This window comes from Zea mays, chromosome 2 (assembly GCF_902167145.1).
Source record: "Zea mays cultivar B73 chromosome 2, Zm-B73-REFERENCE-NAM-5.0, whole genome shotgun sequence".
Classification (NCBI taxonomy): domain Eukaryota; kingdom Viridiplantae; phylum Streptophyta; class Magnoliopsida; order Poales; family Poaceae; genus Zea; species Zea mays.
In genome coordinates this window covers 241,219,618-241,242,721 of record NC_050097.1, presented here as the reverse complement: position 1 = coordinate 241,242,721, position 23,104 = coordinate 241,219,618, and the positions used below count along the sequence as shown (strand labels likewise).

At 43.2% G+C, this 23,104-nt stretch overlaps 1 non-coding gene across 1 annotated transcript; it reads right to left on the bottom strand.

The window, feature by feature from the left end:
- Positions 1-2,810: 2,810 nt before the first annotated feature.
- Positions 2,811-2,926, bottom strand: MIR160f (microRNA MIR160f). Its single transcript, NR_121105.1, has one exon. It is a non-coding gene; the product is annotated as a microRNA MIR160f (primary transcript).
- Positions 2,927-23,104: the final 20,178 nt, after the last annotated feature.

Here is a 23,104-nt window from a genome sequence, read left to right as displayed (position 1 = left end):
AACCAAACCAAGTAAGTGAGAGAAGAAGAGAGAAGTTCTTTTCACTTGATTGCTCTTTCAAGATATGTAATGAACTAAGAGCAATATTGCAAGTGAAAGATAGAACTTAGATAGAGGCATAGCAATCACAAAGAAACAAGCACAAGAGACATGTTGATTTTTCTCGTGATTTGATCAAGCCTCAAATGCTTGCCTACTCCATGTTGTGGTGTCTCAATAAACAAGGGTTGATCTCAACCTATCTCAAGAGATCCTATGACCAACATGAGTGCCACGGTCGTCCTTATATTATTTATAATCCCCTCACAAGGAATCTCCACAAATTGGAGTCCCTTGCAGCCATATACAAAAATCAGAGTTACAACTCGAAGCACAACAATAGAGAGAGGAGAGAGTACGCACACAAGAGCCAAATGCAGCCACACAACACAAGAACCAAGATCACAAGAGCGCAATCACACATACTTACAAGAACACCTCATAACTACGCTCGGATTTCACTAGAATCGCTAGAATGTGTTGTGGCGGAGTGTTGGAATGAACTAGTGCTCTTGTTATGTTTGAGGTATTTTAGAAGGTTGTGTAGGAGGTCCTTTTATAGCCAAAAGAGCCCCCATAGCCATTTCTCCTTTTATGCAAAACTTGTTGAAATTCAACAATTCTCGAGGGCACCGTCCGGGAATAGGGTGCAACCTCTAGGATCCTGACTGGATCGTTCCAAGCCGGGGGCACCGGACCACCACGTGCCGCCTCCTCATGAACTAGTCATTGGATGCCCGGAGCTAGCCATTACCACATGGTCTGGAGAACCACCGGATCGTGTATAATACATTAATACTGGTCTGGTGATTTTTATAAATAAAACTCCCGCTCATGTTCAGTCGTACAGGCAGTCTGGTGCACTAGGCCACAAAAGCCCAAGTCTAGGCACTTCATAGACTCAATCTGGTGCGCCACTAGACCGGTCCGGTGATGCCCACAACAGCCCAAGTTAGACTCTTTTGAGACTAACTCCTTCCATTTGATTTGGCCTTTCTTGCGAGCTTCCCTTTGACTTGGACAATCATAGTTAGTACATAATCCAATTGAATAAGTGTGGGAAACTTACCTCTTTCACTGATTTTCATTAGAGTTCCGATTTTGGTCCAAACCAAGTCAAAAACGCACTTTTTGCTACAAAACGAGTTAGAAACCAAATGCAAGTGCTAGAAACGTTGTAATAGGCCTATGCAACATGTCTAAGGGTTCAAATCTCATAGATTTACCATCTCGCTCAAAGTTGCTTTTAGAGGCCCCTGTTTCAACTCTTTTGGACTTCAAACCTTCAAATTGCATAACAGTGAACCTGCTCTCATACACTTAGCACATACGTTAGTCCACGATGTGTGTTGGACATTCAATCACCAAAGCAGGTATAAATGGCCATCTAGCCCATTTCCCTTTCTATAACCGTACACCTACTTTACTAGTCAAGGATGATAAGTTAAAAAGTGATTAGTGACATAGGAACCAATGTGAGATCGATCAAATGAAATCAATTTCATGCGCTTCAACTATCAGAAGCATAATGTATGTTCAAATATTTACTTGTCCTAACCTAGCACTTATAAATGGGATGTTTGGTAGATTTTAGAAGAAGACATAGATAGAACACTAAAAAGCCTTTAAAAAATATTGCAACATTATAAGGTACAAAAGTGTTTGTATTAATATATAGAAAAACGACTAGCCTTAATATTATAGGATACTTATACTCAAATTATGTGGGGGTGTGAACAATATAAAAAGTTCACATAAGGTTACATATTTGCACTCGTAGGAGTTGTATTATGAAAATCTTAAAACAATCTATTATTGTATTGTCAATGATATATGTTGAGTTTGTAGCATGTTATGAGGCAACAGGACAATGTTGTGTGGCTAAAGAAGTTGTATCTGGTTAAAAAATGGTAGACAACATAAAAACCATTAAAGATATACTACAATAATGAATCAATAATATTTTACTCCTAACAAGTCAAGTGTTGCTGCCATATACATTGGCATTAAGTATTACATTGGCAATAATATTTTACTCCTAACAAGTCAAGTCCATGATCAAACATTTGAACTTAAACATACAAATACGAAGAAAAAGTTTAAGGATTCACCCACTAAAAGTCTTCCACCTAGCATTATTAGAAAACATATAGCTGATATAGATTGAATGGAGTACCTATGATTCTATTACGGGGTCATCAATGCAACCATCTTCCTTCATAATAATTTCTCTGCTTTAAGACAGAAAGGTGTAATATATATAGTCATTAAGTTCAGTGGTGCATGATTGGCTGTTGTTACACTTTGGCCTTGGTGTGTTAATCTATTAAGGAGTATAAATTGTAAGCTAAAAGATTATATAATGAATCAATAGTATATAAATATGAAATATTGAATCATCATTCAACATTACAAGTAATCTAAATTATAAAGTCTTATATCCACCATTGAAGACTAAGGAATGAGCAAGATATCTATAAAATTCTCCAGTATCTATTATTATTGTATAGGTTGGTTAATTTGGTGCAGCTCGTGGGCCAGCTTGACTTGATTCGTTGCACCAACGTGCTTATAAATCTGGCTTGGTTCAGCTTGTTTGAGGCTTGTGAGACGCTCCAAGCTCGAGCTTATTTTCGAGCTCTATGGATTATATATATGGGTTTAAATCTCATGGCTGTAGATAATTAAAACATGTCATTGGTGACTAACAAATGTGAATAATGAGAAATGCCTGACGGGACGATCGATCAAATATGAGAGAGAGGGGGGAGGGAGATAATTATTAAAACATGCCTGGCACCTCGCACGCCAGCCGCAACGACCACAGGCGGTGGTAGCCATGCGAGCGGCATACAGGGAGCCAGGCATATTCCCTATCTTTCACCTCTTCCTCACAATGGTTTAGTGTTGAAACAAGTCCTAATCCCTAATTTACCAATCCGCCACAACCTCTATGAAGAAACAAGTCCTAATCTAATTTTGAGAGGTTAATGCATGGGGAGGGGAAACATGCGTACGTTATTGACCAAGGCTAACTGTTTTGGTGTGTCACCGTGTCCTACACCGGTGCTCCCCCTCCTTGTCGTCGCCCGCCACCGGTGTTGAGTGACGATAATAGGGGCTTCTTGGTCCCTGACAGCAATGGAGATCACCAATGGAGATGATGGTTATGTTGCCGCCATGGACTGCACCTAATATGATAGCTAAGAGAGCTAGGGGATCAACTCCTGTGAAAGTGGTGGCTAAGATCGTTTATGGAGCGCGAGAATGCGTTAGCATCTATGCCGATCCTGTCTCTATTAATACGGTGTATCTCGCCCACGATCAGGACGTGATTCACATGTACGGGGGAGTAGGATAAACTCTAACTCAGTCAACTCGATGGTGTCCGAGAATATCCTCAACAACAACTTTCACCTCCCATTGCATAATGCATTGCATGATAGCCCTTCACAATTGATGTCGTGGAAAGCTTTTAGTGAAACTTCAAAACCTAACCACAATAAAGGGGCTTCAACATTAATTACCTAGTTAATTACAATGCAGGTATTGTATATATAAGAGCAATAGATCAATCATTTTTTGTGTCTGTATGTGTGGGGGGTCAAAAAATACTAAGGATGTCAAATGAAATATCTTTCTACAAAAGTTGGAGATATCATGTATGTTTTTTGTAGGTATTGCGAAGAATTTGTAATACAATTAAGTGGAGATGACGTGGATGATTTGCGTAAGAGGTTGGAAGTTAGTGGAGTGTATGGCTATTAGTGGAAGATGATGTGGATAGCTTGCATGCTGAGATAGTAGATTTATAGCGGAGTTTAGTTTTATAATATATACATATATAGATATAGATTTTGTGGTTTTTTCTAAGATGGATTCAACAGTAATTATGATAGATGGTAACAAAAAACGTTGGCCACCCCTTAAATTTTAAACATATGTGTCTTCCAACTAATGCTCCAAGTTTTTTTTCTTATCTCCAAAGCATTTTCACCATCACGAAGAAAAGCATGAATCATGGTGGTTTGTATTCCGATAATTTTCTCTTACCAAGCATCCAACAACTAATTATCCCAAGGTTACATCTCCCATACTCTCACTCCATTTATGTACCATATAACTTTGCTCTTTTAGCTAGCAGCTCTACCTAGCTATTTGTTTGTCCCAACATATGCATACTTTGCTTTGTCAAAGGGACTATAGACTATGGACTAAAAATTCAAAGAACAAGTTCGGTCATGTTGTTAGGTTTTTTTTATGTAGATCGGGCCAAATGCCTAGATGATAGAAGGTCAACTAGTGGCTTTGCAATATTCCTAGGTGATAACCTGGTGTCATGGAGCTCAAAAAAGCAAGCAACAGTTTCAAGGTCAAGTGTTGAGGTTGAGTACAAGGCAATTGCCAATGTCACAACTAAACCGGTATGGATTCGGGCTCTTTTAAAGGAACTTGGAGTTTATCTACACAAGGCTCCAAGATTGTGGTGTGACAATGTTGGAGCCACATACTTGACTGCAAATCCAATCAGCAATGACAAAACAAAGCATGTTGAAGTCAACTTCCGATTTGTCAAAGAGCAAGTAGCATGCAAGCCTATGAATGTACGGATTATTTCGGCCAAAGATCAACTAGCAGATTTACTAATAAAGCCAATGTCAAGGGTGTCATTCGTAAAAAATACAACAATCTTAACATAGGTACTATGTTGTGAACTCGTGATTGAAGGGGGTCGTTAGAAGTAAAATGTAATCTTGTTCAAACATGCGTTAAGCATGACATGGGTGCGTAGGCATCAAGTACGGGGCATGGTGACTGAGTCAGCATTTTGTTGATATTCTATTACGGATGTGGTCACCACAACCGAATCTTTAGGCATGAACTCTTCCAGGCTTCTTACTATGCCAGATCACACACTAGATGATAATCGGTTATAACCATTCATCTATAAATATAGGTGTAGTATCAGTTGGGAATCCGGTAATGTAGCCGGTTCCCAACCGGTATAGAGGTCGGCAGTAGTGCAAGGAGGATTAGTGTGCATTACAACCGATTTTACAATAGATATATATTTTATATTTTTCTCTAAGGTTATTCTCAATGGTAATTTTATAACACTCTTTCCAACACTACCACATAATCAAGATTGCCATGAAACTAAGAATGAAACAATGTCTCTTAATGCAAAATTTAATTTCACTATTTTATAAGCTAACATACCAACGAAATGCTGCAACTAAACGAAGAATAAAAGTTAGTGATATATGTAAGGATGAAACAAATCACTCTTAATGGAGGTTTCACACGGTTTCCAAGACCTTGGAAACGAGTTGGCATGGTTTCATCTCCATGTAAGGCCTCGTTCGGTTATTCCTATTATACATAGATTGGATGAGATTGGAAAAATTTTAGAAGAACTTTGACTTGTTTGGGATTTAAACCCACCCAATCCCACTCAATCCACATGGATTGAGAACTAACCGAACAAGCCCTAACTAATTTCATCCCATGAAACTTATTTCCCTTAAATGCTATCTCATAAATGTCATCTAAAATATTGATGTGGCACACTATTAAATGTGGATGAAACACCATGATAGATCATAATGACAAAATGTTGGTCATCCAGATGTGTCTTCCAGTTAATGTTCCAATTTTTTTGTTTCATCTCCAAAGAATTTTTCACCATCATGAAGAAAAGCATGAATCATGGTTGTTTGTATTCCTCTTACCAAGTGTTGAGCACCAAAACTGTACACCAGATGGTCTGGCCCTATAGGATGGACAGTCTGTGGTCCAAACGGTCCACGTATACGCAGAATCAGTTAGGGTTCTTGAAAGGGAAATAGGCTTACACCTTTTCCTAAATAGATTTTGGTGGTTGAATTCCCAACACAAATAATTGGACTAACTAGTTTGCTCTAGTCTATAAGTTTTACAGGTGCCAAAGGTTCATAATAGACCAATAAAAATGCCAAGAAAGGGTTCAAACAAAGAGAGCTAAATAAATCCAAGAGGCACCCTGGTCTGGCGCACCGGACAGTGTCCGGTGCACCAGGGAACTCGACGCTGAACTCCTCACCTTCAGAAAAATCAGAGGGCGCTCCGCTATAATTCACCGGACAGTCCGGTGAGGCACCGGACAGCGTCCGGTACGTGGTGCACCGGACTATCCAGTGTGCCAGCAGAGCAACGGCTACTTCAAGCGCAACGGTCGACTACAACGCATTAAATGCGCGTCAGCGCGTGCAGAGGGCAGAGCACGCGCAGCAAGCGCACCGGACAGTCTACAGGACCTGTCCGGTGCACCACCGGACAGCCCAGAGGCCCCACAAGTCAGAGCTCCAACGGTTGAACCCTAACGGCCGGGTGACGTGGCTGGCACACCGGACAGTGTCCGGTGGTGCACCGGACTGTCCGGTGCGCCCGTCGACAGCAGCCTCCACCAAACGGCTAGTTTGGTGGTTGGGGCTATAAATACCCCAACCACCCCACATTCAATGGCATCCAAGTTTCTACACTTCTACACCTTACAAGAGCTATAGCATTCAATACAAGACACACCAAAGAGATCAAATCCTCTCCCAACTCCACACAAAGCTTTAGTGATTAAAGAGAGATTTGTTGTATTCATTTGAGCTCTTGCGCTTGGATTGCTTCTTTTCTTTCTCATTCTTCTTGTGATCAAACTCAATTGTAACCAAGGCAAGAGACACCAATTGTGTGGTGGTCCTTGTGGGGACTTTGTGTCCCGTGTGATTGAGAAGAGAAGCTCACTCGGTCTAAGTGACCGTTTGAGAGAGGGAAAGGGTTGAAAGAGACCCGGTCTTTGTGACCACCTCAACGGGGAGTAGGTTTGCAAGAACCGAACCTCGGTAAAACAAATCCTTGTGTCTCACTCCTTATTCGCTTGCGATTTGTTTTTCACCCTCTCTCGGACTTGATTATATTTCTAACGCTAACCCGGCTTGTAGTTGTGATTAACTTTGTAAATTTCAGTTTTGCCCTATTCACCCCCCCCCCTCTAGGCGACTTTCAATTGGTATCAGAGCTCGGTGCTTCATTAGAGCCTAACCGCTCGAAGTGATGTCGGGAGATCACGCCAAGAAGGAGATGGAGACCGGCGACAAGCCCACTACAAGCCACGGGAAGGCTTCATCGGAAGAGTCCCGCAACAAGGGGAAGGGGAAGGAGAAGAAATCCTCTTCCCACAAGTCGCATCGGAGTGGCGACAAGAAAAAGAAGATGAGGAAGGTGGTCTACTGCGAGACCGATTCTTCATCGCCTTCCACCTCCGGCTCCGACGCGCCGTCCATTACTTCTAAGCGCCATGAGCGCAAGAAGTATAGTAAGATTCCTCTACGCTACCCCTATATTTCAAAGTGTACTCCTTTACTCTTCGTTCCTTTAGGCAAACCACTGTTTTTTTACGGTGAAGATTATAATATGTGGAGTGACAAAATGAGGCATCATCTAACCTCACTCCACACAAGCATTTGGAATGTTGTTGAGTTTGGCGTACAGGTACCATCCGTAGGGGATGAAGACTACGACTCCGACGAAGTAGCCCAAATCCACCACTTTAACTCCCAAGCCACCACTATACTCCTCGCCTCCTTAAGTCGAGAGGAGTATAATAAGGTGCAAGGGTTAAAGAGTGCGAAGGAAATTTGGGACGTACTCAAGACCGCGCACGAAGGAGACGAGGTGACCAAAATCACCAAGCGGGAGACAATCGAGGGGGAGCTCGGTCGGTTCCGACTCAACCAAGACGAGGACCCTCAAGCCATGTACAACCGCTTGAAGACCTTGGTGAACCAAGTGCGTAGGAGCACCAAATGGGATGACCATGAGATGGTCAAGGTTATTCTAAGATCCCTCGTTTTTCTTAACCCCATGCAAGTTCAATTAATTCGAGGAAATCCTAGATATACACAAATGACCCCCGAGGAAGTAATAGGTAATTTTGTGAGCTTTGAGTTGATGATCAAAGGCTCAAAGAAAATTATCGAGCTTGATGGCCCCTCCACGTCCGAAGCACAACTGGTCGCATTCAAGGAAATGGAGGAGAAAAAGGAAGAGTCTACATCAAGTAGACAACCCATCGACGCCTCCAAGCTCGACAATGAGGAAATGGCGCTCATCATCAAGAGTTTCCGCCAAATCCTCAAGCAAAGGAGGGGGAAGGATTACAAGCCCTGCTCCAAGAAGGTTTGCTACAAGTGTGGTAAGCCCGGTCATTTTATTGCCAAATGTCCTATTTCTAGTGACAGTGACAGGGGCGACGACAAGAAGGGGAGAAGAAAGGAAAAGAAGAGGTACCACAAGAAGAAGGGCGGCGATGCCCATGTGTGCCGCGAGTGGGACTCCGACGAGAGCTCCACCGACTCCTCCTCCGACGAGGACGCCGCCAACATCGCCATCAACAAAGGACTTCTCTTCCCCAACATCGACCACAAGTGCCTTATGGCAAAAGACGGCAAAAGGAAGAAGGTTAAATCTAAATCCTCCACTAAATATGCTTCCTCTAGTGATGAAGACAATTCTAGTAATGAGGAGGATAATTTATTTAACCTTTTTGCCAACCTTAACATGGAACAAAAGGAGAAGATAAATGAATTGATTAGCGCTATTCATGAAAAGGATGAACTCTTGGACAGCCAAGAGGACTTCCTAATTAAGGAAAATAAGAAACATGTTAAGGTTAAGAATGCTTATGCTCTAGAAAAGGAAAAATGTGAAAAATTATCTAGTGAGCTAAACACTTGCCATGATGTTATTGCCAACCTTAGAAATGAAAATGCTAAATTAGTTGCTAAGGTTGATTCAAATGTTTGTGATGATTCATATGCCAATCTTAGAAATGATCATGCTATTTCAATTGCTAAGATTGAGAAATTAAATGACTCTCTTGCTAGCCTTAGATGTGAAAATGAAAAATTGATTGCTAAGGATAAAGAATTAGATGTTTGCAATGCTTCCATTTCCGATCTTAGAAGTGAAAATGATATTTTACATGCTAAGATTGTTGAACTAAAAACTTGCAAACCCTCTACATCTACCATTGAGCATGTTTCTATTTGCACTAGATGTAGAGATATTGACATTGATGCTATTCATGATCATATGGCTTTAATTAAACAACAAAATGATCATATAGCAAAATTAGATGCTAAAATTGCCGAGCATGAACTTGAAAATGAAAATTTTAAATTTGCTCGTAGTATGCTTTATAGTGGGAGACGCCCTGGCATCAAGGATGGCATTGGCTTCCAAAAGGGAGACAATGTCAAACTTAATGCCCCTCCTAAGAAGTTGTCTAACTTTGTTAAGGGCAAGGCTCCCATGCCTCAGGATAACGAAGGTTACATTTTATACCCTGCCGGTTATCCCAAGCACAAAAATAGGAGAATTCACTCTAGAAAGTCTCACTCTGGCCCTAATCATGCTTTTATAAATAAGGGTGAGACATCTAGCTCTAGGCAATCAACCCATGCTAAATTGCCTAAGAGGAAAGCTCCTATTGCATCAAATGATCACAATGTTTCATTTAAAACTTTTGATGCATCTTATGTTTTGACTAACAAATCTGGCAAAGTAGTTGCCAAGTATGCTGGGGGCAAACACAATGGAGCAAAGACTTGTGTTTGGGTACCCAAAGTTCTCGTCTCTATTGTTAAAGGACCCAAAACTGTTTGGGTACCTAAAGTCAAGAACTAAACTTGTTTTGTAGGTTTATGCATCCGGGGCTCAAGTTGGATCATTGATAGCGGGTGCACAAACCACATGACAGGGGAGAAGAAGATATTCTCCTCTTATGAGAAAAACCAGGATCCCCAACGAGCTATCACATTCGGGGATGGAAATCAAGGTTTGGTCAAAGGATTGGGTAAAATTGCTATATCTCCTGACCATTCCATTTCCAATGTTTTTCTTGTTGATTCATTAGATTATAATTTGCTTTCTGTATCTCAATTATGCAAAATGGGCTACAACTGTCTATTTACTGATGTAGGTGTCACTGTCTTTAGAAGAAGTGATGATTCAGTAGCATTTAAGGGAGTGTTAGAGGGTCAGCTATACTTAGTTGATTTCAATAGAGCTGAACTCGACACATGCTTAATTGCTAAGACCAACATGGGCTGGCTCTGGCATCGCCGACTAGCACATGTTGGGATGAAGAATCTTCACAAGCTTCTAAAGGGAGAACACATTTTAGGACTAACCAACGTTCATTTTGAGAAAGACAGGATTTGTAGCGCATGCCAAGCCAGGAAGCAAGTTGGCACTCATCATCCACACAAGAACATCCTAACGACTGACAGGCCACTTGAGCTCCTCCATATGGACCTATTCGGCCCGATCGCTTACATAAGCATCGGCGGGAGTAAGTACTGTCTTGTTATTGTGGATGATTATTCTCGCTTCACTTGGGTGTTCTTTTTGCAAGAAAAATCACAAACCCAAGATATCTTAAACGGATTCTTGAGATGGGCTCAAAATGAGTTTGGCTTAAGGATCAAGAAAATTAGAAGCGATAATGGGACGGAGTTCAAGAATTCTCAAATTGAAGGCTTCCTTGAGGAGGAGGGCATCAAGCATGAGTTCTCTTCTCCCTACACGCCACAGCAAAATGGTGTAGTGGAGAGGAAGAATAGAACTCTACTGGACATGGCAAGGACCATGCTTGATGAGTACAAGACATCGGATCGGTTTTGGGCCGAGGCGGTCAACACCGCTTGCTACGCCATCAACCGGTTGTATCTACACCGAATCCTCAAGAAGACATCTTACGAACTCCTAACCGGTAAAAAGCCCAATGTTTCATATTTTAGAGTCTTTGGTAGCAAATGTTTTATTCTTGTCAAAAGAGGTAGAAAATCAAAATTTGCTCCTTAGGCTATAGAAGGCTTTTTACTAGGATATGATTCAAACACAAGGGCATATAGAGTCGTTAACAAGTCCACTGGACTAGTTGAAGTCTCTTGTGACATTGTGTTTGATGAGACTAACGGCTCTCAAGTAGAGCAAGTTGATCTTGATGAATTAGATGATGAAGAGGCTCCATGTGTCGCGCTAAGGAACATGTCCATTGAGAATGTGTGTCCTAAGGAATCCGAAGAGCCCATTAAAGCACAAGATCAACCATCCTCCTCCGTGCAAGCATCTCCACCAACCCAAGATGAGGATGAGGCTCAAGATGATGAAGAGGAAGATCAAGAAGATGAGCCACCTCAAGAAGACGGCAATGATCAAGGGGAGATGAAAATGATCAAGACAAGGAGGATGAGCAAGTTGCAAGGCCGCCACACCCAAGAGTCCACCAAGCAATTCAACGAGATCACCTCGTCAACACCATCCTTGGCGACATTCATAAGGGGGTAACCACTAGATGTCGTGTTGCACATTTTTGTGAGCATTACTCTTTTGTTTCCTCTATTGAGCCACACAAGGTAGAGGAAGCACTTCAAGATTCGGATTGGGTGATGGCGATGCAAGAGGAGCTCAACAACTTCACGAGGAATGAGGTATGGCATTTAGTTCCACGTCCTAACCAAAATGTTGTAGGAACCAAATGGGTCTTCCGCAACAAACAAGACGAGCATGGTGTGGTGACTAGGAACAAAGCCCGACTTGTGGCCAAGGGTTATTCACAAGTCGAAGGTTTGGATTTCGGTGAAACCTATGCACCCGTAGCTAGGCTTGAGTCCATTCGTATATTATTAGCCTATGCTACTTACCATGGCTTCAAGCTTTACCAAATGGACGTGAAGAGTGCCTTCCTCAATGGACCAATCAAGGAAGAGGTCTATGTTGAGCAACCTCTCGGCTTTGAAGACAGTGAATATCCTAACCATGTCTATAGGCTCTCTAAGGCGCTTTATGGGCTCAAGCAAGCCCCAAGAGCATGGTATGAATGCCTATGAGATTTCCTTATTGCTAATGGTTTCAAAGTCGGAAAGGCCGATCCTACATTATTTACTAAAACTCTTGCAAATGATTTGTTCGTATGCCAAACTTATGTTGATGATATTATATTTGGGTCTACTAACGAATCTACATGTGAGGAATTTAGTAGGATCATGACACAAAAATTCGAGATGTCAATGATGGGGGAGTTGAAGTACTTCTTAGGATTTCAAGTGAAGCAACTCCAAGAGGGCACCTTCATTAGCCAAACAAAGTACATCCAAGACATTCTAAACAAGTTTGGGATGAAGGACGCCAAGCCCATCAAGACACCCATGGGAACAAATAGGCATCTCGACCTCGACACGGGAGGTAAATCCGTAGATCAAAAGGTATACCGGTCGATGATAGGTTCTTTACTCTATTTATGTGCTTCACGACCGGATATTATGCTTTCTGTATGCATGTGTGCAAGATTCCAAGCCGATCCTAAAGAAGCTCACCTTAGGGCCATAAAACAAATCTTGAGATATTTAGTTTATACTCCTAAGTTTGGCCTTTGGTACCCTAGGGGATCTACATTTGATTTAATTGGTTATTCTGATGCCGATTGGGCAGGGTGCAAAATTAATAGAAAGAGCACATCAGGGACTTGCCAGTTCTTGGGAAGATCCTTGGTGTCTTGGGCTTCAAAGAAGCAAAATTCTGTGGCTCTTTCAACCACCGAAGCCGAGTATATTGCCGCAGGCCATTGTTGCGCGCAATTACTTTGGATGAGGCAAATCCTCAGGGACTATGGTTACAAATTAACCAAAGTTCCTCTTCTATGTGATAATGAGAGTGCAATCCGCATGGCGGATAATCCCGTTGAGCATAGCCGCACTAAACACATAGCCATTCGGTATCATTTTCTAAGGGATCACCAACAAAAGGGGGATATCGAGATTGCATATGTTAGCACCAAAGAACAATTAGCCGATATCTTTACCAAACCATTGGATGAACAAACTTTTACCAAACTTAGGCATGAGCTAAATATTCTTGATTCTAGGAATTTTTATTGATGTCTTGCATACATAGCTCATATATATACCTTTGATCATCTCTTTCATGTGCTATGACTAATGTGTTCTTTCAAGTCCATTCCATGATAAGTCATAGATTGAAAGGGAAAAGGAGTCTTCGGCGAAGACAAGGCTTCCACTCCGCTTCATCGACTCATTCATCCTTTACCGTCGCTCCGCACAACTCTCCAACTTTGGTATAATCTTCACTCCTTTATTTTTGTCCAAAAGGAGAGAGTAGTTTACAAGGGCTTATATTTCACTCAAATATCCGTTTTTGGCGATTCATGCCAAAGGGGGAGAGAGTATTAGCCCAAAGCAAACGGACCGCACCACCACCAATTTCAAAAAATTTCAAAATTTTATTTGGTATGGAGTCTATTAATTGGTGAAGTTATCTTATTTTGGTATAATTTCAAATTGATAATACCCTCTTCAAAATTAATATTTAAACCCCTCTTGAACACTAAGAGGAGGATTTCATTAAGGGGGAGTTTTGTTTAGTCAAAGGAAAAGCATTTGAAATAGGGGGAGACAATTTCAAAATTTGAAAATGCTTCTCAAAAATCTTATTCATTTACCTTTGACTATCTGCAAAAGAACCTTGAAAAGAATTTCTAAAACATTTTGCAAAAACAAAACATGTGGTGCAAGTGTGGTCCAAAATGTTAATAAAAAGACATCCATGCGCATCTAGTAAGTATTATTGGTTTCATTCCAAGCAACCTTTGCACTTACATTATGCAAACTAGTTCAATTCTGCACTTCTATATATGCTTTGGTTTGTGTTGGCATCAATCACCAAAAAGGGGGAGATTGAAAGGGAAATAGGCTTACACCTTTTCCTAAATAGATTTTGGTGGTTGAATTGCCCAACACAAATAATTGGACTAACTAGTTTGCTCTAGTCTATAAGTTTTACAGGTGCCAAAGGTTCACAATAGACCAATAAAAATACCAAGAAAGGGTTCAAACAAAGAGAGCTAAAGAAATCCCAGAGGCACCCTGGTCTGGCGCACCGGACTGTCCGGTGTGCCACCGGACAGTGTCTGGTGCACCAGGGAACTCGACGCTGAACTCCTCACCTTCGGGAAAATCAGAGGGCGCTCCGCTATAATTCACCGGACCGTCCGGTGAGGCACCGGACAGCGTCCGGTGGCGCACCGGACTGTCCGGTGTGCCAGCGGAGCAACGGCTACTTCAAGCGCAACGATCGACTGCAACGCATTAAATGTGTGCCAGCGCGCGCAGAGGGCAGAGCACGCGCAGCAGGCGCACCGGACAGTCTACAGGACCTGTCCGGTGCACCACCGGACAGCCCAGAGGCCCTACAAGTCAGAGCTCCAACGGTCAAACCCTAACAGCCGGGTGACGTGGCTGGCGCACCGGACAGTGTCCGGTGGCGCACCGGACTGTCCGGTGCGCCCGTCGACAGCAGCCTCCACTAAACGGCTAGTTTGGTGGTTGGGGCTATAAATACCCCAACCACCCCACATTCAATGGCATCCAAGTTTCTACACTTCTACACCTTACAAGAGCTATAGCATTCAATACAAGACACACCAAAGAGATCAAATCCTCTCTCAACTCCACACAAAGCTTTAGTGATTAGAGAGAGAGATTTGTTGTGTTCATTTGAGCTCTTGCGCTTGGATTGCTTCTTTTCTTTCTCATTCTTCTTGTGATCAAACTCAATTATAACCAAGGCAAGAGACACCAATTGTGTGGTGGTCCTTGCGGGGACTTTGTGTCCGTGTGATTGAGAAGAGAAGCTCACTCGGTCTAAGTGACCGTTTGAGAGAGGGAAAGAGTTGAAAGAGACCCGGTCTTTGTGACCACCTCAACGGGGAGTAGGTTTGCAAGAACCGAACCTCGGTAAAACAAATCCTTGTGTCTCACTCCTTATTCGCTTGCGATTTGTTTTTCACCCTCTCTCGGACTCGATTATATTTCTAAAGCTAACCCGGCTTGTAGTTGTGATTAACTTTGTAAATTTTAGTTTCGCCCTATTCACCCCCCCCCCCTCTAGGCGACTTTCAGTTCTAAATTTCTTGCGGGATTTGTAGCTAAACCTACAGGATTAACTCGAGAACCAAATTATAATGGGTCTAGGCCTCCCCTTTACATAGATGAAGGGTTACTGAAAGTTGCCTAGAGGGGGTGGATAGACGAAACCTAAAAATTATACACTTTGAACATGCACTATGCCTAGGGTGAGTGTTAGAAATAATTCGAAGTGTGGAAGTTAGTTCTCCTTGCTATGAGTTGCTCAATCAATTCGGATAACCTTGAAAGCAAACTCAAATCAATATGAGCAAGGGAACTTTTAGAGAGAGGAAAGAGTAGGAAACAAATCAAGTGGAGATCAACACAAATGAACACGTGATTTGTTTACCGAGGTTCGGTTCTAAATAACCTAGTTCTCGTTGAGGAGGTGAGAGCACCTATAGGGGGGTGAATAGGTGATCCTGTAACACTTCAAAATCTTAAGCCACAAAACTTGATTAATTGTTAGCACAGTAATTTGCCAAGTGGCTAGAGAAGGGTCTCAACAACAACACAATAACCAAGAGATATCAATCACAGAGATGGCACGGTGGTTATCCCGTGGTTCGGCCAAGACCAACGCTTGCCTACTCCACGTTGTGGCGTCCCAACGGACGAGGGTTGCAATCAACCCCTCTCAAGCGGTCCAAAGACCAACTTGAATACCACGGTGTTGCTTTGCTTTTCTTAATCCCACTTGCGAGGAATCTCCACAGCTTGGAGCCTCTCGCCCTTACAAAAGATGTTCACAAAGAATCACGGAGCAAGGGAGGGATTAGCAACTCACACACGACACAAAGATCACAGCGAATACGCACACGCAAAACCCAGACTTGAGCTCAAGAGACTAGCACACTAGAACGGAGCTCAAATCACTAGAATGTCGAACAAGTGCGCAAGAATGAAGTGTGAGTGATCAATGATGCTCAAAGGATGCTTGGGTGTCCTCCTCCATGCGCCTAGGGGTCCCTTTTATAGCCCCAAGGCAGCTAGGAGCCGTTGATCACAAATCTGGAAAGCCATTCTTGCCTTCTGTCATCGGGGGCACCGGACAGTCCGGTGCACACCGGACACTGTCCGGTGCCTGATTTCCTTCCTTAAATAGCGAAGCCGACCGTTGGCAGACTTGGAGCCGTTGGCGCACCGGACATATCCGGTGCACACCGGACAGTCCGGTGCCATCTTCTAGCCGTTGGCTCAGCCACGTGTCTCGCGCAGATTGCGCGGCCGACCGTTGGCCCGGCCGACCGTTGGCTCACCGGACAGTCCGGTGAATTTTAGTCGTACGTCGCCGGTGAATTCCCGAGAGCGGCCACTTCGCTCGAGCCAGCCTGGCGCACCGGACACTGTCCGGTGCACCACCGAACACTGTCTGGTGCACCACCGGACAGTCCAGTGCTCCCAGACTCAGCAGATTCTTGGCTGCTCGAGCCAAGACATTTCCAATTGGATTTTTCCTGTTTCAGCACTTAGACACAATACATTAGTCCATAAAACAATGTACTAAGTCTAAGAAACATACCTTTATCCTTGATTTGTACTTTGTCCACCTTTTTACACTTAGATACTTGTGTTGGACACTAAATCACCAAAACACTTAGAAATGGCCCAAGGGCACATTTCCCTTTCAATCTCCCCCTTTTTGGTGATTTATGCCAACACAACATAAAGCAAGTAGAACAAGTACAAAATCAAATCAAATAAGAACTCAAAATTATTTTGATTCAATTTGACATATATGGATCACTCTATGCCACCACTTGGTTTGTTTTTGCAAATCAAACCCAAATTTCTATCTCTAAGTCAAACACACATGTTAAGACATAGGGAGAGTCATTCCAAGAGAAATTGATTCAAGAATTCAAAAACTCCCCCACAAAAGAGTTTTGACAAACCAAAAGTTCTATTCTACTATTTTCAAAATCTCTCAAGTGGTAGCTGATCCATTTATCGCTTTGACCTTTATTTTCTCCCCCTTTGGCATCAAGCACCAAAACGGAATCAATCTTGGCCCTTTAACCCCATTGCCTCACCAAAATCTTCAACTAAGAGCAAATAGGCAATAAGAGTATAAAGATGAACTTGGAAGAGTTACTCTTTTCATCGGAGTGCAGTGGAAGTCTTGCACGGTCCAAGTCCACCTTTTTCCCTTTCAATTCTCCTTGGAGACTAAAACAACCAAACTCAAGTACATGGTTAGTCTCAAAGGGTCAAGTTGTAGCACAGCTCCCCCTAAATATGTGCATCACTTACAAACAGGACTTGTGAGGTCCAGGGAGTGTTTGTACAACTTGAGCACCACAATAAGCAACAAAATGCAGAATGAACATGATCAAAAGCATAAACACATGTATGCTACATTTCAATCCAAGTTCCGCGAATCTAAGATATTGAGCTCACTACGCAGCCTGCAAAAGGTCTTCTCATCTAGAGGCTTGGTAAAGATATCGGCTAGCTGGTTCTCGGTGCTAACATGAAACACTTCGATATCCCCCTTTTGCTGGTGGTCTCTCAAAAAGTGATGCCGGATGTCAATGTGCTTTGTGCGGCTGTGCTCAACAGGATTTTCCGCTATTCGGATAGCACTATCATTATCACATAGGAGTGGGACTTTGCTCAGATTGTAGCCAAAGTCCCTGAGGGTTTGCCTCATCCAAAGTAGTTGCGCGCAACACTGTCCTGCGGCAACGTACTCGGCCTCAGCGGTGGATAGGGCAACGGAGGTTTGTTTCTTAGAGTTCCATGACACCAGGGACCTTCCTAAGAATTGGCACGTCCCCGATGTACTCTTCCTATCGACCTTACATCCAGCATAGTCGGAATCTGAGTACCCAATCAAGTCAAAGTTAGACCCCTTTGGATACCAGATCCCGAAGCAAGGCGTAGCGACTAAATATCGAAGAATTCGCTTCACGGCCACTAAGTGACACTCCTTTGGATCGGATTGAAATCTAGCACACATGCATACGCTAAGCATAATATCCGGTCTACTAGCACATAAATAAAGCAAAGAACCTATCATGGACCGGTATGCTTTTTGATCAACAGACTTACCTCCTTTGTTGAGGTCGGTGTGTCCGTCGGTTCCCATCGGCGTCTTTGCGGGCTTGGCGTCCTTCATCCCAAACCTCTTTAGCAAATCTTGTGTGTACTTTGTTTGGGAGATGAAGGTGCCGTCCTTGAGTTGCTTCACTTGGAACCCAAGGAAGTAGGTCAACTCGCCCATCATCGACATCTCGAATTTCTGCGTCATCACCCTGCTAAACTCTTCACAAGACTTTTGGTTAGTAGAACCAAATATTATGTCGTCGACATAAATTTGGCACACAAAAAGATCACCATCGCAAGTCTTAGTAAAAAGAGTTGGATCGGCTTTCCCAACCTTGAAAGCATTAGCAATTAAAAAGTCTCTAAGGCATTCATACCATGCTCTTGGGGCTTGCTTAAGTCCATAGAGCGCCTTAGAGAGCTTACACACGTGGTCGGGGTACCGTTCATCCTCGAAGCCAGGGGGTTGCTCCATGTACACCTCCTCCTTGATCAGCCCGTTGAGGAAAGCGCTCTTCACATCCATTTGGTACAACCTGAAAGAATGGTGAGCGGCATATGCTAGCAAGATGCGAATTGACTCTAGCCTAGCCACAGGAGCAAAAGTCTCCTCAAAGTCCAAACCTGCGACTTGGGCATAACCTTTTGCCACAAGTCGAGCCTTGTTCCTCGTCACCACCCCGTGCTCATCCTGTTTGTTGCGGAACACCCACTTGGTTCCCACAACATTTTGCTTGGGACGAGGCACTAGTGTCCAAACTTCATTGCGCTTGAAGTTGTTGAGTTCCTCCTGCATGGCCAACACCCAGTCCGGATCTAGCAAGGCCTCTTCTACCCTGAAAGGCTCAATAGAAGAGACAAAAGAGTAATGCTCACAAAAATTAACTAATCTCGAGCGAGTAGTTACTCCCTTGCTAATATCACCCAATATCTGGTCGACGGGATGATCCCTTTGAATCGTCGCTCGAACTTGGGTTAGAGGTGCCTGAGGTGCTTCTTCCTCTTCAACTTGAACATCCTGTGCTCCCCCTTGATCATGCGCCTCCACTTGAGGTACCTGTTCGTCACCTTGGGTTGGGGGATGCACCATAGTTGAGGAAGATGGTTGATCTTGCTCCAAATGTTCTTGAGGCCGTACATCTCCAATCGCCGTGGTGCGTATCGCGGCCGTTGGAAAGTCTTCTTCATCTACATCATCAAGATCAACAACTTGCTCTCTTGGAGAGCCATTAGTCTCATCAAATACAACGTCGCTAGAGACTTCAACCAAACCTGATGATTTGTTGAAGACCCTATACGCCTTTGTATTTGAATCATAACCTAATAAAAACCCTTCTACGGCTTTGGGAGCAAATTTGGAATTCCTACCCTTCTTCACTAGAATGTAGCATTTACTCCCAAAAACACGAAAATACGATACATTAGGTTTGTTACCGATTAGCAGCTCATACGACGTCTTCTCGAGGAGGCGGTGAAGGTAGACCCTGTTGATGGCGTGGCAAGCCGTGTTCACGGCTTCCGACCAAAAGCACTCGGGGGTCTTGAATTCTCCAAGCATAGTCCTCGCCATATCTATGAGTGTCCTGTTCTTCCTCTCTACCACACCATTTTGCTGAGGTGTGTAGGGAGCGGAGAACTCGTGCTTGATCCCCTCCTCCTCAAGAAACTCCTCCACTTGAAGATTCTTGAATTCGGACCCGTTGTCGCTCCTTATCTTCTTCACCTTGAGCTCAAACTCATTTTGAGCTCTCCTGAGGAAGCGCTTGAGGGTCCCTTGGGTTTCAGACTTGTCCTGCAAAAAGAACACCCAAGTGAAGCGGGAAAAATCATCAACAATAACTAGACCATACTTACTTCCTCCTATGCTCAGATAGGTGACGGGTCCGAAGAGGTCCATATGTAGCAACTCCAGGGGTCTTGATGTTGTCATCACATTCTTGGTGTGATGAGAGCCTCCCATCTGTTTTCCTGCTTGACAAGCTGCACAGGGTCTATCTTTTTCGAAATAAACATTGGTTAGACCTATCACGTGTTCTCCCTTTAGAAGCTTGTGGAGGTTTTTCATCCCCACATGTGCTAAGCGACGATGCCACAGCCAGCCCATGCAAGTCTTAGCCATTAAGCATGCATCTAGACCGGCCTCTTCTTTTGCAAAATCAACTAAGTAAAGCTTGTCGTCTAGTACACCCTTAAAAGCTAGTGAACCATCACATCTTCTAAAGACAGACACATCTACATTTGTAAACAAACAGTTATATCCCATATTGCATAATTGACTAACAGATAGCAAATTATATCCAAGAGACTCTACCAAGAACACATTAGATATAGAGTGCTCATTTGAGATTGCAATTTTACCTAACCCTTTTACCTTGCCTTGATTTCCATCACCGAATATTATTGAATCTTGGGAATCTTTATTCTTGACGTAGGAGGTGAACATCTTCTTCTCCCCCGTCATATGGTTTGTGCATCCGCTGTCAATAATCCAGCTTGAACCCCCGGATGCATAAACCTGCAAGGCAAATTTAGGCTTGGGTCTTAGGTACCCAACTCATGTTGGGTCCTGCAAGGTTAGCACAAATATCCTTAGGGACCCAAATGCAAGTTTTGTCTCCCTTGCATCTTGCCCCTAATTTTCTAGCAACTATCTTCCTATCCTTTCTACAAATAGCAAAAGAGGCATTTAAAGCATGATATATTGTAGAAGGTTCATTTACTTTCCTAGGAACATTAACAACATTTCTCCTAGGCACATTATGAACAGCATTTCTCCTACCAACATTTCTATCATGCACATAAGAAGAACTAGAAGTAAACATGGCATGAGGATCAAAGGCATTAGAAGCATTACAACTCCTATAAGCATTTCTAGGTTGTCTTCTATCATAGTACATAAAGGCATGGTTCTTTTGCACACTACTAGCCATAGGGGCCTTCCCTTTCTCCTTGGTGGAGATGGGAGCCTTATGGCTTGTCAAGTTCTTGGCTTCCCTCTTGTAGCCAAGACCATCCTTAATTGAGGGGTGTCTACCAATCGTGTAGGCATCCCTTGCAAATTTTAGCTTGTCAAATTCATTCTTGCTAGTCTTAAGTTGGGCACTAAGACTAGCTAATTCATCATTTAATTTGGAAATTGAAACTAAATGATCACTACAAGCATCAATGTCAAAATCTTTACACCTATTACAAGTTTCAACAATTTCTACACAAGAATTAGATTTACTAGCTACTTCTAGTTTAGCATTTAAATCATCATTAAAACTTTTTAACTTAGCAATAGTTTCATGACAAGAAGATAATTCACTAGAGAGCATTTCATTCCTCTTAATTTCTAGAGCAAGAGATTTCTGAGCTTCTACAAATTTATCATGTTCTTCATACAACAAATCCTCTTGCTTTTCTAGAAGTATATTCCTATCATTCAAGGCATCAATCAATTCATTAATTTTGTCTACCTTGGTTCTATCTAATCCCTTGAATAAGCATGAGTAATCTATCTCATCATCATCACTAGACTCATCCTCACTTGAAGAAGCATAACTACTAGTATTATGAGTGCTTACTTTCTTCTCCCTTGCCATGAGGCAAGTGTGACGCTCGTTGGGGAAGAGGGATGACTTGTTGAAGGCGGTGGCGGTGAGTCCTTCATTGTCGGAGTCGGACGAAGAGCAATTCGAATCCCACTCCTTGCCAAGATGAGCCTCGCCCTTTGCCTTCTTATAGTTCTTCTTTTTCTCCCTCTTGTTCCCTTGATCCTGATCACTATCATTGTCAGGACAGTTAGCAATAAAATGACCAAGCTTACCGCATTTGAAGCATGAGCGCTTCCCCTTGGCTTTGGTCTTGCTTGGCTGTCCCTTGCGACCTTTAAGCATCGTCTTGAATCTTTTGATGATGAGAGCCATCTCTTCATCATTAAGTCCGACCGCCTCAATCTGTGCCACCTTTCTAGGTAGCGCCTCCTTGCTTCGTGTTGCCTTGAGAGCAAGGGGTTGCGGCTCGTTGATCGGACCATTCAAGGCGTCGTCCACGTACCTCGCCTCCTTGATCATCATTCGTCCGCTAACGAATTTCCCAAGAACTTCTTCGGGCGACATCTTGGTGTACCTGGGATTTTCACGTATATTGTTCACCAAATGAGGATCAAGAACGGTAAATGACCTTAGCATTAGGCGGACGACATCGTGGTCCGTCCATCGCGTGCTCCCGTAGCTCCTTATTTTGTTGATAAGGGTCTTGAGCCGGTTGTATGTTTGTGTCGGCTCCTCGCCCCTTATCATCGCGAACCGTCCAAGCTCGCCCTCCACCAACTCCATTTTGGTGAGCAAGGTGACGTCGTTTCCCTCATGAGAGATCTTGAGGGTGTCCCAGATCTGCTTGGCATTGTCCAAGCCGCTCACCTTGTGATACTCGTCCCTGCACAAAGAGGCTAGCAACACAGTAGTAGCTTGTGCATTTTTATGAATCTGTTCATTAATAAACACAGGGCTATCCGAGCTATCAAATTTCATTCCACTTTCCACAATCTCCCAAATGCTTGGATGGAGAGAAAACAGGTGAGTACGCATTTTGTGGCTCCAAAATCCATAATCCTCTCCATCAAAGTGAGGGGGCTTGCCAAGTGAAATGGGGAGCAATTGAGCATTTGAACTATGCGGGATGCACGAATAATCGAAAGAAAAGTTTGAGTTAACCGTCTTTTGTCTATCGTAGTCGTCGTCGTCCTTTTGGGAGGAGGAAGATTCGTCGCTGTCGTAGTAGACAATTTCCTTGATGCGCCTTGTCTTCTTCTTCCTCCCGTCTTTTCTTTTGTGGCCCGAGCCTGAGTCGGTGGGCCTGTCATCATTGGGCTCATTGACGAAGGTCTCCTTCTCCTTGTCGTTGATCACCATCCCCTTGCCCTTAGGATCCATCTCTTCGGGCGGTTAGTCCCTTTTTGAAGAGAACGGCTTTGATACCAATTGAGAGCACCTAGAGGGGGGGTGAATAGGTGA